Source organism: Lactuca virosa, chromosome 7 (genome assembly GCF_052849685.1).
Source record: "Lactuca virosa cultivar CGN04683 chromosome 7, Lactuca_virosa_CGN04683_v6, whole genome shotgun sequence".
NCBI lineage: Eukaryota > Viridiplantae > Streptophyta > Magnoliopsida > Asterales > Asteraceae > Lactuca > Lactuca virosa.
This window is the reverse complement of record NC_136432.1, coordinates 181613064-181631213: the sequence shown is the minus strand read 5'-3', so window position 1 is coordinate 181631213 and position 18150 is coordinate 181613064. Positions and strand designations below refer to the sequence as shown.

The 18150-nt window shown below is 38.0% G+C and overlaps 1 pseudogene; it reads right to left on the bottom strand.

Moving 5' to 3' along the window:
* Positions 1 to 1778: 1778 nt before the first annotated feature.
* On the bottom strand, positions 1779 to 2603 carry LOC145125541 (defective in cullin neddylation protein AAR3-like; annotated as a pseudogene).
* Between the last annotated feature and the right edge of the window lie 15547 nt (positions 2604 to 18150).

Genomic DNA, 18150 nt, shown 5'->3' with positions numbered 1-18150 from the left:
TATGAGATATTTTCAGATCCGCTTGGTATCTTGCGCATACTCCGGTTGCAAAGACAATGTCTGGTCGGCTTCCAGTGAGGTACATCAACGAACCAATTATACCTCTATATGTTTTGTGATCCACTGATTCTCCGGAAGGATCAGCAGAAATCTTAAATCCGAAGGCCATTGGGACCTTGGCCGAGGAACAGTTGTCCATTGAGTATTTCTTCAGAAGTTCAGTGGTGTATTTCTCCTGATGGATGAATATCCCTTGAGGGACTTGTTTTACTTAAAGTCCTAGAAAGAAATTAATCTCTCTATTCATGCTCATTTGGAACTTGTTGGTCATGAGCTTTGCAAATTCATCCACCATCCCCTGATCCGTTGATCCGAATATGATATCGTCCACATATATTTGTACAAGCATAAGGTGATTACCATTTGCCTTTCTAAATAAAGTGGGATCAATCACTCCTCTTTTGTATCCAGGCGAGACAAGAAATTCAGAGAGAGTTTCGTACCACGCTCTTGGTGCTTGCTTTAGACCGTAGAATGCTTTTTCAAGCTTGTAACAGTGATCATGGAATTCAAGACATTCGAAGCCTGGAGGTTTCTGAAGATAAACCTCCTCTTTCAATTCACCGTTGAGAAAAGCACTCTTCACATCCATTTGATGTACTTTAATGTTCTTGTGAGCTGTGTATGCTAAGAAAATGCGGATGGCTTCCATTCGAGCTACTGGGGCGTATGTTTCATCATAATCAACACCTTCAAGTTGACTATATCCCTTAGCGACTAGTGTCGCTTTGTTCCGGACAACCGCACTGAATTCGTCCAATTTGTTCTTCTACACCCATCTGGTACCAACAATGGTGTGACCTTTTGGCTTCGGAACGAGTTGCCACACTTTGTTTCTTTTAAACTCTTCCAGTTCCTCTTGCATTGCTGCAATCCAATCGGGCTCCATTAATGCTTCTTTGATGGTTCGGGGCAGCAAATTGATTGAGGAGGCTTCAATACAATCTGTCACATAACTTCAAGTACAGCTTCACCTTGCTTCTGGGGTTGAAAGATTGAATGTTGAAAAATAATCTTCACTTCTTGTTCCTTTGAATGAGAATTCTTCAATGATCACCATTACTCCTTGAAAAGTAATAAATGACTAAAAACTCCTTGTGAATCACAGAATCATAAAGACCCTTCTCACCACAGTTGTTCAAAGATGTAACCTTGGCTCAGAAAGAGACTACTCGCGGAATCTGTGTGAAAGTACAGTCTCCTTGAGTCTCTTCTTCCTTTGAGTTCTCGTTTTAAGACAAATGAAATTTTGAGATAAAGACAAAACTAAAAGTAAACTTAGCACACAAATAAAAATGACTAAGAAAGAAATAAAAATAAAAAGTAAAACACGCTCAAAAACAATAGTTTTTGGATTTTTTTGATTTTTCCGAAAAAGAAATAAAAAACAGAAATAAACATATTTTTGGATTGTTTTAATTTTCTTATTTTTGTTTGATTTTTAATTTTTTAATTTTTTTTATTTATTTATTATTTTTTTTACCACATAAATGGTGTGATTTTCTTATTCCATTTATCAATCACACAATACACTATAAACTATCGCCTACCCCCAAAAAGAAACTAAGAAAAATGAAAAATGGGGATACGCACGAAATATATATGAATTCACATACACACATACACACAACTAAAACAAAAAAAACAATTATAATGTAAATGGAACACTCGTTTCACGATCAAACTGCAAACAAGAAGACCAGAGAAAAGTTTTGCAAAACCTTTTGAAAGGTTGCCCTCCACAGCACACGATGGGCTACTACTCATTGCACATCCCTCCCGAAAATCAGTTTGCCTTCTTTTTTAGTTCATAATTGTATTTGAATCCCTAAATTCTTCCTCACCCAATTTCCTCTTCATCCCAGGAAGAATTTTCAATCCAGGGAGAGAATCAACAATTGGTTCGGTTTCTAAGTCACCACATCTGCAAGAGAAACTACGAGCATCTTCAGATCCATTTATGATATACATATGCTCCACAAACTCATCAATCAAAACAGGCCAAGCTCCTTCAAGATCATATCATTCAAGATTTTCATGAACACATCGGCTAAATGCCAAAACTTGTCGCCATGTGTCCTCTGAGATATTGTGCCTCTGATTTTTCTCAACAAAACTGCACCATTGATTGAGTAATTGGAACCTTCCGGATAAAACTAATTTACATGCAATGATTGCTCTGCTTACAGTTATGCTTCTTTGACCATTTTCTCGGCATATGAAGAACATAAAGTTATAGAAACGTGAGAATTCACATGATTCTACCATCAAATCAAGCCTTGACATGAGCATAGGAATTTCTTCAAGTATTGGCATTCTTTTGTCCAATCTTGACTCAACTACTTGTAGGAGCTGGGATAATGCATCTCTATATAGTTCGGATTTCTTTGACTCATTGACTGGTTTGTAACCATCTTCTCCAAAAGCATATGCCTCTGATGTGATTTCACAATAGCGCCGGTAAATCTCGAATATGTCGAGCCGATTTGAAACGGATGAAGAATCCATCGTCGCTATGGAGGTTGATGAATAAAAAGGAGATTCTGGTTTCGGGATTCGTTGAAAACGAAACCCTAAACCATCGATTCCTCAAAAATGAATCACTTGTCTTCTAGTTCCTAAATTGAGGAGATTCCAGTACGTTTCTGCGTATGGGTCCGATTGATGGGGATCAGGGAGGTGATAGTTTCCCAAAACTCAAAGGCCTGACCGAAATCACATATGATTTCGGTCCAACCAACCGAAAACCCAAGACTGATTTCGGCCCAAGACCGAAAACTATAAATGCCTAGAAAAGCAAAGTATAAACCATAAATTTAGACCTAAAACATTTTCTAAGCCAAGACTTCACTTCTTGCAAAAGTGGAACATTGTTTCCTATAAGGAGTATGCCATCATTATATAAAACTAGAAGGGTCACTATACTCCCACTAGATTTGACATACGTGCAAGACTCATCCTCACTTCTAGAAAATCAAAACTCTTTGATATTTTCATGGAAACAAAGATTCCAACTGCGAGATGTTTGTTTAAGTCCATAGATAGACTTCTCAAAATTAACCTTATTAGGGAATTTGGCATGTTCAAAATCTTCTGGTTTTTTGTGTGAAAATCCCTTTTAAAGATTCCTTAAAAAATCTTCAAAAAAAATTTCTTAACAAAAAAATCATAATTTTCATTAAAAACAATAACAAATTTGCAAGTAAGAGTATTCACAACAAGGACTTGCAAACACAATTGCAATGTCACTTCATCAATTTCAGATGCCACATACTATTTGGTCTTTCAGCTTTTGAAAGGATTGCAACTTTGGTTTATATTACTTTTTTAATCAAATGTCATTAACTAAATATTAAAACCAATTATATATATATATATATATATATATATATATATATATATATATATATATATATATATATATATATTGCAAACGTATTTGAAACCAATTTAAAGAGATCGATGATAATATTGTAATGTTTAGATTTATTTGAATTATAGATAATTATATTTATGTTAATTTATTACTTATTATTATTAAGTATTAATTTTATGTGGCAGTAGGGACCATTTTTGAAAGATGAATGATACTGCCGTGATATAGATGTTATTGCAAAAGTTGATGCGTCATGTTTGAAAGAATAATCGGCATGTGGAATGTTTGAAAGACTAATTGGCATTGCAGGGATGTAGATGGTCTAAGTGGACAGTAATTCCGCACGTCAAACCTTTAAATTCACATGTCAAAACTCAAAACTATGAATTCACAGGCTAACTTGCGATTTTTTTAAAAATTGTTTTAGAAATGTAATCTTTTGGCCATTTTGCAGGTCAAATATTATACCTCTAAATTTTAGAAAACCACTAATTTTTGGCTAAATATCGAAACAAGCTTAAATGAATTAGCTAGATATGTATTTTTGTTCTTTTAAAGTAAATTTGTTGCAAGTTTTAAGAAAAAAGAATAAAGCATTTGCAAGATCATTTGTTAATGTTATCTTGCTATGTACAAGTGTCAACAAATATCAAGGAGCTTTCATGATTGCATATTCCATGAAGTTTCCTAGCAATAAATTCTTTTAACCGTAACTTTTTTTAATATATATGTCAATTTACATTTCTAATATAAGTAAAAGGGGCTCTTGGACCATAGAAAACCATTGGTGCTAAGACCGAAATGGGTGTTTGTTTTGGGTTTTCTTAGTCGAAATCTTGAACCATTTAATTATATGATCATCTTTGTTCTATGGGTAGTGTCGTTCTTGTTGTTGCTCTAGTGTTGGTGTTATTGTTATCCATGTGTGCGTTGCATAGATGTTTCACAGTTAACGAGGATAAAAAACAAGTTAGTAGTGACCAACGTGATATAAATACTTCTCATGAGGTTTCAATAGGTTGTTGTGGTGGTGGTGATGGTGGTGGTGATGGAGGTGGAGGTGGAGGTGGAGGTGGAGATGGAGGTGGTTGTGGTGGAGGTGGTTGTGGTGCATGACAAGCCTTTGTTACCAGACTTGACGTTATGTAACACTCAGTGCTTGCATGATTCCATGCGACAAAACAGCTACAATTGATTTTTCTTTTTGATGTTAAATAATAAGTAGATCCGTTCTTTATTTTTGTTATTTGGTGAATTTTTTAAAACTATCTACACTACTACAATTTGTCAATTCAACTTCTCTTATCTTCCATGTATGAAATCAGTTTTTATAATTTGCGTTCACACAGTGCAATGTAAAACACTCTTCAAAGTAACCATATTCATCCATCAACAACAATTTTTTATTTTTTATTCTATTATTATAATTATTAATAACTAATATATAATCATCAAACATTATTGTAATATATATATATATATATATATATATATATATATATATATACACACTAAAGTCCCAATATTTTCATCGATTTGACAAGAAAGTCCTAAACTTTATTTTTTTGACAGTCCAAATTACCGGTAATTTTTGACACTTTCACCCTTTTTTCCCGGTTAGCCGGTAATTACGACTTTTTTGTCAAAAAAAATAAAGTTTAGGACTTTCTTGTCAAATCGTCAATTAGGACTTTATTGTCAAAAAAATAAAGTCTAGGACTTTCTTGTCAAATCGTTGAAAATAATAGGACTTTAGTGTATATCTCCTTTTTTTGATAAAAATTTATTGGTAGGATACTCTTTAAGCATAAGAGTTATTAAAACTTTCTCTAGTCAGCTAGATCCTATTGAAATACTTAACATTTGCTTCTTGTTAAATCGTTTTTTTAATCTCAACAAACAAACATTGAAAAAAATGGAGATAATCAAAAAGAAAGAAAGAACAAGGGTTGTGTTGGCTTTTTGCTGTCCCAAAAATGGAGAAATAAGAAACCGAACCCTGGTTCTTTCTTTCTTTCTCTCTTGATTATCTCAATTTTTTTCAATGTCGGTTTGTTGAGATTAAAAAAACGATTTAACAAGAAGCAAACGTTAAGGATTTCAATAGGATCTAGCTGATTAGAGAAAGTTTTAATAACTCTTATGCTTAAAGAGTATTATACCATTAAATTTCTAACCAAAAAAATTATATATACACTAAAGTCCCTCATTATATATGCATTATATATATATATATATATATATATATATATATATATATATATATATATATATGTATATATATATATATATATATATATATATATATAAAATATATATATATATATATATATATATATATATATATATATATATATATATATATATATATAATGCATATATAATGAGGGCAAAAAATTTTAAGACCAAAGTTTTAAAACAAAGAACTTAAATCTAAACCATTTAATTTTACATCTAATACATATAATAGCATACAATTAGTATCTTTGTAAACTTAAAATAACCATTCAAAAACAAAGTTTTGAATCAATACCAATTTTCACTCAATATAAAAGGACATCAGTTACTAAATTTACAAAATATTTCATTTCTTTGAAACCATCTTTTTAAAAGGCGTACAACCCCCCCCCCCCCTATTCGTCTTCTTCATTGTCGCTCAAACTTTCCATCGATAGAAACTGGTAACACCTCAAATTTCAAAAACAATTTTTCATTTTTATTTCACAAAACATTATTCATAAATCCAAGTCATCACAAAATTTTAAATCATTATCAAAATAATATTAGAGTATCCTAAAATCCACAAGACATCATAAGCCCGCGAATGTGTACAATCATGCCTCCGCCTTCTCGGAATCTACAAAAGTACCTGAAACACATTTAAATCAACACTGTAAGCACGAAACTTAGTGAGTTCCCCAAAATACCACATACACAAATAATTAGCCTCTCATGGCTATATCTCGATAAGGACCCTCTGGTCATGTGTCTCAATGAAGGCCCTCCGGCCTCACGTCTCGGTATGGACCCTCTGGTCATAACTCAATATATATATATATATATATATATATATATATATATATATACACAGAATAATATCACAGCATAAGTCACAAAGACAGAATGCATAATAACACATATCTCAGTATAAGTAAATAAGACCATTCGGTCATTGACTACAAATAAGACCCTCCGGTTTAATACTACAAATAAGACACTCTGGTCAATAACACGAATAAGACCCTCTGGTCACACATAAATTACCACACAGGTAAGTATAGTGAGAAGACTCACCTCGGATGATAAACAGATCCTATAAATGTTGTTGTTGCACACCAGCCCCAAACACTGAGCCAAACCCACAACTAAACTCAATTAGGATCTAAGACTAAATCCAAACATTAAGTGTAAAGATGGCCCACAAATGGCCAAAGTCTATTAGGCCCACTAAGGCCCAATACCGAATGGGCCTACCAAGGCCTAAACCCAAACCTAGGCCCAAAAGGGCAAGCCCAACCAAAAGGGTCTAAGACGCTAATATTCCTTTGTCCAAAATCCCAACACAAAAGCCCAAGACCAAGACCCCAAAGACTTAAAGTCCAAAAGCAAAAACGAGCCCAAAAGCCCACAACAAGCTTACGCGGGACGTACCCTCTTGGTACGCTCAGCGTACTCGCGATCCTAGACGGGGGACTTAATCAGTACGCAGGGCGTACTTGAGCATTACGCAGGGCGTAACTACTCAGGCCCAAAACTTGAATATTGTCTTAATCACTTAAACTCAATGCATCCAACCCTCAGGGAACTTCATTATAAGCCCTTAACTGATAAAGTTGGCAACTTTATCAGTTTGCATGCCTTAATGGGACCCAACTTCCAAAAATAACCATTAAGACTCATATTAAGCACCTTAACACATGCATGGATGACCCTTAACCCTAAAGGTGCCGAATTTAAGGGTCTAGAACCTCAGAAATGCTAAGAGTAGCAACTCAAAGCTCTTAAAGTCGTAACAACCACAATATCTCATCCATAAGATCCAAAAAGAGGACAAATCTTACATAACCATAGATCTAGACTTCTAAAGAGCAACTTCAGATCTTTCTAGCTCAAATGAGCTAGAAATGGAGTAGAGAGTCTGGATCTACAAGCCTTCCTTTGAACACCAAATTTTCACCAACCACCTTCTTCAAGAACACGCACCAAAAATACACCAAAGGCACAAAATAAGCTCACAACACTCTTGGGAGGGTTAGGGTTTCGAAAATGGGTCTCAAGGTCAGTGGAGGATGGGATATGAAGGTTACAAGAGCCATACATGTGTTTATATAGTGTGCAAACCCTAAAAATTAGGTTTTGACACTCTGCCAATTATGTTGGGCATACCCCAGCTTACATTGGGAGTACACGGCTAAATACGCGTCTTCCCTCCTTGCATGCACGGGACCAATTTGCCAATCTTTTTAGCTAAGGACCATTTCTGCCATTATTTCAATCTACCATAACTTCCTCGTCTTAGGTCCGTTTCCAACAAACCTTATATCCACAGAAAGGTGGCGAGAAGCCCTACGCTCCTAATAACTCTCCATAGCCTTAAGACTTCCCGGACGAAACGCAACATCCATAAAGGACCGAGCCAACATCTTTACCGATACCCTTGAGCTCTAAAGCACAACTCGAACTCTTTTATCACACAACAAAAGGGTCTAAACCTTTCTTCTTTAAAACTTCAAAACCTTCCTATACCCGAATTATGGCCTACAAGCCTTAAATCACAGAACGATCCGAAACAGGATGTTACAATTCTCCCCCACTTAAATTAGATTTCATCCTCGAAATCATTCCTTACCAATCCTGGCAAGCTAAAAAACCTGAGCAACATGGCTACATCCCCGAGCATAACACAACCTTCCCAAGGAAACCGAAACCAACCCTCGCAGGGCTCTCCAACCCGCAGATGAACGAATCCCTTTCACCATACAACAATAATCCCTTGCGAATTTACCATAACTACTCAACCTGGAATCTGGAGTCTCGAGATGGTCTGACTCCCTGTCAGACCGCTCATACCGAACCATTGTTGAATCTATCCACTTAATTTTTCCCAACTGACTACTCGACTTTGGATACTTGAAATTCCCATTAGAAAACAAAAACACATACCGATTATCCCAGGAGGGCACTTATACTCGACAAAGGCTCAGATAATCCTTCGAGTAGGAGACTCATCCCTGCAACAGTTAGACTCAGACGAGAGTTACGCAACAAGATCAAATCATCAACTCTAAGATTATCCAATCCCAACTGCAAGTGACCTAACATCTCATCCGAACAACAAGCTACTCCGCACACAAGTTCCCAAATCATTAATACTACCTTGACTTATCTTAATGCCCTCGACATATAGATACCCCGATACTCAACCCACGTAAATGAAAATTCTGCACAAAACACTCGCGATACCCGACTCGAGATCTTACTCAAAAACCAACCTGATATTCAACTCATAACCCGAGTTCCACGGATCTGCACTTGCATTTCACCCAAGACTTTCTGATAACGATAACCCCTTGCTAGACCTAGATATAGGTCCTCCAATTCATCGCTGAGAATACCAGTCTCGCACCTGGTCCTACCACCAGGTTCCCAAAAGTCCAAATAATAAGGCTAACCAGCCTCTCAACCCCTCTGCGACACACACTGATCGCCCGCAAAATCTTGCCACTCAAGATCTAATCCTTGGTACAAATCATCCTAGGGAATGCTATGAGCCGAGTCGTACACTTCACACACTCCCTCAACCGCTTTCCAACCTAGTGGATGCTACAGCTACCCTGCAGTCTTATAACACTTCCACACTGATTAGTGAATGCTGCGACACCCCATGGTCTTACAACACTCCCACACTAACTAGTGAATGCTATGACACCCTGCAGTCTTACAACACTCCCACACTAATTGGTGAATGCTACGGCACCCCGCAGTCTTACAACACTCTATCACTTGTTATGGGCTCGCCCTACGGTCTTTCCACGACAGTCATGATGTTACATGTAGTCCGGGGTAAGATAGACGGTCGAACAGATGATCCACCCAAGACCGAACAATCATACAATAACATCACAAACAGGCATTAGAACAAGAGTTCTTAGGCTATGCAACTTAGACTACGAGAGATCCCGAACCGTAATCCCCATGGACCCGATCAACCGCTTAAGGCCCCGCTAGTCTAACTAAAACTTGCTCCATACTCGCAACCACACTCATCTTAAATTCATCCGACCACCAGGAACTCTGGCGTTCCCTCCAAATATACCGATTGAAATTCCGCCATGGGTACGAACCCTAAAATGGCTCACACTTGGAGTTATTCCCTGACAATCCCAAGTGGTTACCCCCACATGGATTATCCACTCTCTTACAGCCTCATAACCACTAAATTACTGAACCATCCCACAATCTCATTACCAAACCACTACCATACTGAGTTTACTGAACTAATACTCCATGACCAAACATTAATAGGTGCCCCCACCCAAACCAGATTAATCACTTTACTAATCTCGCCGAAACGACCCAACCGACTCATAACCCGAACATTGGCGAACCTAGAAGAAACATTGACCATAACAAGTTCCCTGACCAACGGCTACCTGCCGTGAAGACACTCGTTCATTCCTGAGCACATACGATCATGCATCATCTCATTCTGCACCTTGCCTTGACCACATCTAGACCCAAGTCTCATATACCCGGACCACAGATCCCTATAAACCAATCTTCTGAAGCCGCAACTCGAACAAATCGATGATTCTTCCAACAAAATACCCAGTTCTCCCCTACTTAGGGTTCGAACTACCACTAATTGGCATTCCAAACAGACCGAACTTTAAACAGGTTCACCAGATATACCATACTCGACTCTTGGATCGTACCACGCAACACACGATAACCTTCCAAATAAAGACCAGTCAACTCCATGCATTCCGAATCTCAGATGGAGACCTTGGAAACTTCCCTAACGTGATTGCCTCCAATCACCAATAATCTCATACAGCTGCACAAGCAGATATTTCGACAGTCCTAAAATAGCACTAACTCTTTATTTGTGAATAAATGGACTATCACACACTTCATCTCTGAATCCTCAACCAACCCCATCGCAAGAATCGACATAGAAACAGGGGACCTCACTTTCACAGTCAATACGCAGCATGGACAACGAGGGTTGTCGTTTCCGATACACTTCCTCCCGATCACCTGACACAAATGCTAGAATACGCCTTACTATACTCAAATAAGGCATATCCTTGTCCTCATCTTTCACAGCCCCCACTATAATGACTCTCTTACGGCATAAGAACCACCTCAAGGCAGTCATACCACAAGAACCCTTTGATGCAAATACTGCAACTATCTAGCACCCCACGGGGTCCACCTCCAAATTCTGAAATCAGAAGCTTGCTCTCTCTTCTTTCCAATACGAAAAAACTAGAATAATGTAGTCCTCGTCATAAAATATGACATCATAAACCCTCTACTGATCACTCAACTCAGACTGCAATTCCTCAAATATCTCATCACATCCACTTCCTTTTTGAGTCTTGGGACTCAAACTGGCTCCTCACCGATTATATCCTTCGAGACCTGAACTCAACTTTCTCGTAAGGCCTACTCCATTAAAACCAGGTCGACATGGTCCTCGGGCCCAACAATCACCAGGCCCATTCTCAGTCTGAACAACCGTAACCGGATAACCGGTAAAGACGGAACACACTCTGCAATGAATCATGGCACCTAAACCATGTTATCTACCCTCAACCTGCTACTTAGAACCCCTGGAATTATCCTTGATTCGAGTATGGATCCTCTGCTTTCAGTAGTACGGCCCCAATACTACATTCCACATCTATCCATACTTTCCTCGGGAATCGTTCTAGATTTTCTAAGTAGCTACTCAACTCCACTATCGACCAATCCAGTTCCACCTACCCGCTCTCCAGCGAATACTCACTGTTAATCGGCGCACTCATCAGACTGAAAATACTTCCTAGGCTCTCCTAGGATTCCCTTCACACCACTTTCTGCCATCAGCTTCAAAAGGAACTCCTTTTAATACCTACTACCTACTTCTCGAATACAATTACATGCTACATGCACTAGATACTTCTTTAACTGTAAGATCCCACCCTACAACAGTTAGACTAAAACAAGAGCTACGCAATAGAGCTAAATCTAACCTTCTAAAATTGTCTAATCTCTGTAACATGCAACCTAACGTATTAGATTAATAGTTAGTCGATATTAATGGGAGTCTCTAAAAGCACAAAGCAAGCAGTATTCGGGCATCAAGCAACCTCTTCCAACACATAACCTAAACATGATATCCAAACCAACACATGAAACCACACTAGTATACAACCCTAACTGCTCTAACCATAGCACAAAATGCATCATCGAACTCAGGCAATCCTACCTCACAACTCCTGGAGATCACTAATCATAAGCATGCAACACTACCAGCTCACATAGCAGGCATAAAGGCATCTCTCCTAAGCAGGCACACTAACATGCAATAATGATTAGATACCTAGCCCTAAACTAGCATTCAATTCCATTAGCTCATAATAACAACTCATCGCATCACATAATCAAGTAAGGGTATTTTGGGAAATAACCGCTCGGGATCTGGCTGATTGTACACACCGCTTCGGACCTGCTTTCAAAACTCTTTACTTTCCTTGGAAAATCGTGTGATGAAAAATGATTTCTTTTGAAAAGTTATCAACTCCTCAGCTTGAGTGTAGACATACCCGAGGGTGTGGCCGAATCCCTCAAACCAAGGGTCAGATACCAAATTGCAACACCTCGAATTTCAAAACAAATTTTTCATTTTTATTTTACCAAACATTATTCATAAATCCAATTCATCACAGAATTATAAATCATTATCAAAACAATATCAGAGTATCCAAAAATCCACAAGACCTCATAAGCCAGCGAATGTGTACAATCATGCCTCCGCCCTCTCGGAATCTACAAAAGTACCTGAAACACATTTAAATCAACACTGTAAGCACGAAGCTTAGTTACTTCCCCAAAATACCACATACACAAATGATTAGCCTCTCATAGCTATATCTCGATAAGGACCCTCTGGTAATGTGTCTCACTGAAGGCCCTCCGGCCTCACGTCTCGGTATGAACCCTCCGGTCATAACTCAATATATATACATAGAATAATATCATAGCATAAGTCAAAAAGACAGAATGCATAATAATAATTATCTCAGTATAAGCAAATAAGACCCTCCAGTCATGTACTACAAATAAGACCCTCTGGTTCAATACTACAATTAAGACCATCTGGTCAATAACACGAATAAGACCCTCTGGTCACACATAAATTACCACACAGGTAAGTATGGTGAGAAGACTCACCTCGGATGATACACATAACACTGAGCCAAACCCATAACTAAACTCAATTAGGATCTAAGACTAAATCCAAACATTATGTCTAAATATGGCCGAGTAATCCGGCCTATAAACAGCCCAAGCCCATTGGGCCCACTAAGGCCCAATACCAAATGGGCCTACCAAGGCCCAAACCAAAACCCATGCCCAAAAGGGCAAGCCCAACCAAAAGGGTCTAAGAATCTAATATTTCTCTGTCCAAAATCCCAACACAAAAGCCCAAGACCAAGACCCCAAAACCTTAAGGTCCAAAAGCGAAAACGAGCCCAAAAGCCCACAGTGAGCTTACACGGGGGCATACCCTCTTGGTACGCTCAACATACTCGTAATCCTGGATGGGGGACTTAATTAGTACGTGGGGAATACTTCAGCATTACACGTGGCGTAACTTCTCAGGTCTAAAACTTGAATATTGTCTTAATCACTTAAGCTCAATGCATCCAACCCTCAAGGAAACTTCATTACAAGCCCTTAACTGATAAAGTTGGCAACTTTATCAGTTTGCATGCCTTAATGGGACCCAACTTCCAAAAATAACCATTAAGACTCATATTAAGCACCTTAACACGTGCATGGATCACCCTTAACCCTAAAGGTGCCGACTTTATGTAACGTCCGTAGATCCGGGCTAGTCAATTTAGAGACGATAAGCATCAAAAATGACTTTTTGATGGAAGATTATTTAGAAGGATTAATCTTAACTAAGTTATAGTATATGTTACAAGGATTCTGTATATATAAAGAACACCGAAATCCGAGTTATAACGAAGAAGTTATGACCTGTCGAAGTTTCGCGACAGAATCGGCACGACACAGCGCGACGTAAATAGTGAATTTACGTTAGATCGATATTTGGCCTTAGCGATCTAAATGAAAGTCATAGAATACGTTAAACCGAGAGCGTGCATAAAAAGAACGTCTAAATCTGACTTCGTATGAGGAAGTTATGATTTTTCGAAGTTTCGACTTAGCGGTATGCAGCCCGAATACTTGAATTTGAGATCGAGTGGTTTCTAGCCGAAACTTTCTAAATGAGAATTGAAGATCTCATCGATAGTAGTCCAGCGGTAAAAAGACAGACGAAGAAGTTATGGATTTCTAACGGAGTTTTCCTGTCCCGGCCTACTAAAAATAATATATTAATAATATATTAAAAATAAAGTCAAAATTAGCCAACAGTGTCTAAACAATAGTTGTAGAACATAATCTCACCTACGCGTGGATATAAAGAAGGTCGAAAACGAAGTTCGTATGCGAAAGTTATGAATTTATGAAGTTCGGGCGCGAAACCCCAAAACTGTCAGTGTTCACGACGTGAAAACAGTGTTCACGACGTGAACTGACTTCTGACGCCTTCTGGAGGCTCCAGAGCAGGTGGACGAATGACAAACGCAGTGACCTACTATGCTCACGACGTGAGCACTTAAAACTCACGACGTGAGTGTAGAAATTTCACCCTATAAATAGAAATCAAGGGTCAGCCGATTTTGGTTTCTCCGTCTCTTCTCTCTCACTCCCGATACTCTCTCTAAGCCCTCTTTTAACCCCCCGAAGCCCCGGTATCATCCCGAGACCCGAAGCAAGTCCCGAAGCACGAAGATCCCGAGAAGAAAAGAGTTTCCGAGCGGAAGCTCTGCCTGCGAGAAGCCCGGTGTGTGAAGATCTTCTAGTTTCGCCGAAGAAATACTATTTGAAGAGCTGTAGTGCTGTCCGATCATCTTCTGATCAAGTGAGTGTATAGTCCCTTTCATAAACACGATTTTAGTACAAGTATTGGTTGAATGTATTATATCTATGTTATGAGTGAGTGTATAGTCACTTTCTTCTAACATATAAGTATTAAGTATTTGCTACGAAATACGTGTTATGTGTTTATATATTGTTGTTTATTTGAGATAAGCATGGAATGGATGTTTTATATAGGTTTTAAATGAGTTAAACTGTATATGTATGTTATATCTACAAATATGTTGGGTAGAACATGGGTAGACGAATTAGTTGGTGTGTGATGACGGATGAGTTTGAGGATGAGACGAAAGATAAACCTCGGTAGCTATAGATTTAGTACTGTAAAGATAAACCTCGGTAGCTATGGATTTAGTACTGTATAGATGAACCTTGGTAGCTATGGATTTAGTACCGTATAGACGAACGCTGGTAGCTATGGATTTAGTACTGTTAGATAGACGATGATAACTATGGACTTAGTACCTGTTAGATAAACGTTGGTAGCTATGGACTTAGTACCTACACTAGTAGCTATGGATTTAGTACCCGATGAATGAACCATAGCAGCTATGGAATTAGTGCTTTACGAAAGAAGCTATTGTCTTAGTGCCTAATAAAGAACCCTGGCAGCTATTGTCTTAGTGCCTAATAAAGAACCCTGACAGCTATTGTCTTAGTGCCTAATAAAGAACCCTGGCAGCTATTGTCTTAGTGCCTAATAAAGAACCCTGGCAGCTATTGTCTTAGTGCCTAATGAAGAACCTTGGTGACTATGGAGTTAGCGCCTGTTAAGTGAACCTTGGTGACTATGGAGTTAGCGCATGATAGCTATGGATTTAGTACCTGATAGATAAACTTTGGCAGCAATGGACTTCGTGCCAATTCCTTAGGTCAATCCTTAGAACGAATGAATAAAGGATAGTTGATTCTTAGGGTAAAATCTTAAGAAATAAAGAAGATAATGGGGATGGGTAATTGGGTTGATTGTTTGATGATTAAATATAATAATTATATTATTATGGGTTGAAAACCCTATATGCTCACCAGGCTCCCAAGCCTGACCCACTCAGTTTTCTTTGCATTACAGGTAATGGCACAAGATTATAAGTTGGTGGACTTGACGAGAGATTTTGGATTATAGATCAGTAGTTATAAATGACTGTTGTAAGGTCTATTTTATACTGTTTATGCTTTTGGTCTGTATCGGAACATGACATCCCGAAATTTTGTTATTTAATGAAAATACATTTCTTTAAAGAAATGCTTTGATAAATTCTTATCATATTTTGTTTTGGGAACAAATTCCGCAACACTTTTAATCAAAGGATTACTCTGATTTTATAAAACAAAGCATAAACAAATCGGTCTTTTCTGGCCGTGAAATTAGGGATGTCACACTTTAAGGGTCTAGAACCTCAGAAAAGTTAAGAGTGGCAACTCAAAGCTCTTGAAGTGGTAACAACCACTAGATCTCATCCATGAGATCCAAAAAGAGTATAAATCTTACATAACCATAGATCTAGACGTCTAAAGAGCAAGTTCAGATCTTTATACCCCAAATGAACTAGAAATGGAGTAGAGAGTCTGGACCTACAAGCCTTCCTTTGAACTCCAAACTTGCACCAACCACCTTCTTCAAGAACATGCACCAAAGATACACCAAAGGAACAAAATAAGCTCACAACACTCTTGGGAGGGTTAGGGTTTCGAAAATGGGTCTCAAGGTCAGTGAAGGCTGGGATATGAAAGTTACATGAGCCATAAATGCGTTTATATAGTGTCCAAACCCTAATAATTAGGGTTTATCACTCTACCAATTACGGTGGGCGTACGCGGCCAAACATGTGCCTTCCTTCCTTGCATTCACAGGAACAATTTGCCAATCTTTTCAACTAAGAACCATTTCTGCCATTATTTCAAACTGCCATAACTTCCTCGTCTTAGGTCTGTTTCCAACGAACCTTATATCCACTGAAAGGTGGTGAGAAGCCCTACGGTCCTAACAACTCACCATAGCCTTAAGACTTCTAGGACGAAACCCAAATTTCATAAAGGACCGAGCCAACGCCTTTACCGATACCTTTGGGCTCTAAAGCACAACTCGAACTCTTTTATGACACAACCTACCTTGCCGGCATCCAAAAGGGTCTAAACCTTTCTTCTTTAAAATTTCAAAACCTTCTCATACCCGAATTACGGCCTATGAGCCTAAAATCACAGAACGATCCGAAACAACATATTACAGAAACTATTGAAATACCATCAAGGTTTGGTGTTATGGTTAGCGATGAGAGTTGGTCCAAATCCGGACCGGTAGACCCGGACCCGAGAACCGGTTAACGGGATTTTGTAGGACAGGAAACCGGACCGGTATATAGGAACTGGTTCCGGTTCGGTTCCGGGTAAGGTACCGAGTAAAGCAGGTCTAGAACCGAAAAACCCGAAAACATTAAAGTGGGACGGGTGGAACTGCGTAAAGTGGTTCTAGAACCGAAAAACCCAAGAAATCTGGAAATTTTTGGTAATTACTTAGTGGTTGAACTTCGTAAATTTTCAACTTTGATATCTCAACTTCGGGGGACTGTAAGCCATTGAATATTAAACCAAAAATGTCAAAACTATAGTCTAAAATCATGTACAAACTCTAAAATACACGTTGCGAAAAATCTCATGATCATCCGACTTCAAATGAATTTGATACGCATTTTTAAAATTTCACAAAATATAAAAATAAAGCTAAAAACAGAAAATTCACAGCATTGATATCCCGACTTTGGGGACTATAAGTCAATGAACATGAAACCAAAAATGACAAAATTATACTCTAAAATCATGTACAAACTCTAAACTACATGTTGCGAAAAAAAAACCTCATGATAATCCAACTTCAAACGAATTAGATATGCATTTTTTAAATATCACAACATATAAAAATAAAGCTGAAAAATAGAAAATTCACAACTTTGATATCCCGACTTTGGGGGACTTTAAGTCAATGAATATGAAAAGAAAAGTGACAAAATTATAGTCTAAAATCATGTACAAACTTTAGACTACACTTTGGAAAAAACAATATGTTATTCCGACTTCAAACAAATTAGATATGCACGTTTTAAAACATTCACATAATACAAAAAAAAATGAAAAACATAAAATGAACAGCTTTGATATCCCGGCTTTGGGGGACTGTAGGTCAATAAATATTAACTCAAAAATAACAGAATTATAGTTTAAAATAATGTACTGACTATAAACTACACTCTGGAAAAGACCTCATACCAATCCGACTTCAAACGAATGAGATATGAATGTTTTAAATTTTTCATAGAAATCGGTTATGGCCCCTAAAACTGGTTCCGGTTCTTTAACCTGGTTTACTCGGACCCGAAGGACCCAAAACCCGGATAAAGCCATTCTTTAACCCCGGGACCCAGACCGGTTCTACATATTCCAGTTCTAAAGGTTCCGGTTTCGGTCCGATTCTGGTTCTGAACCGGTTTTTCGGTTCT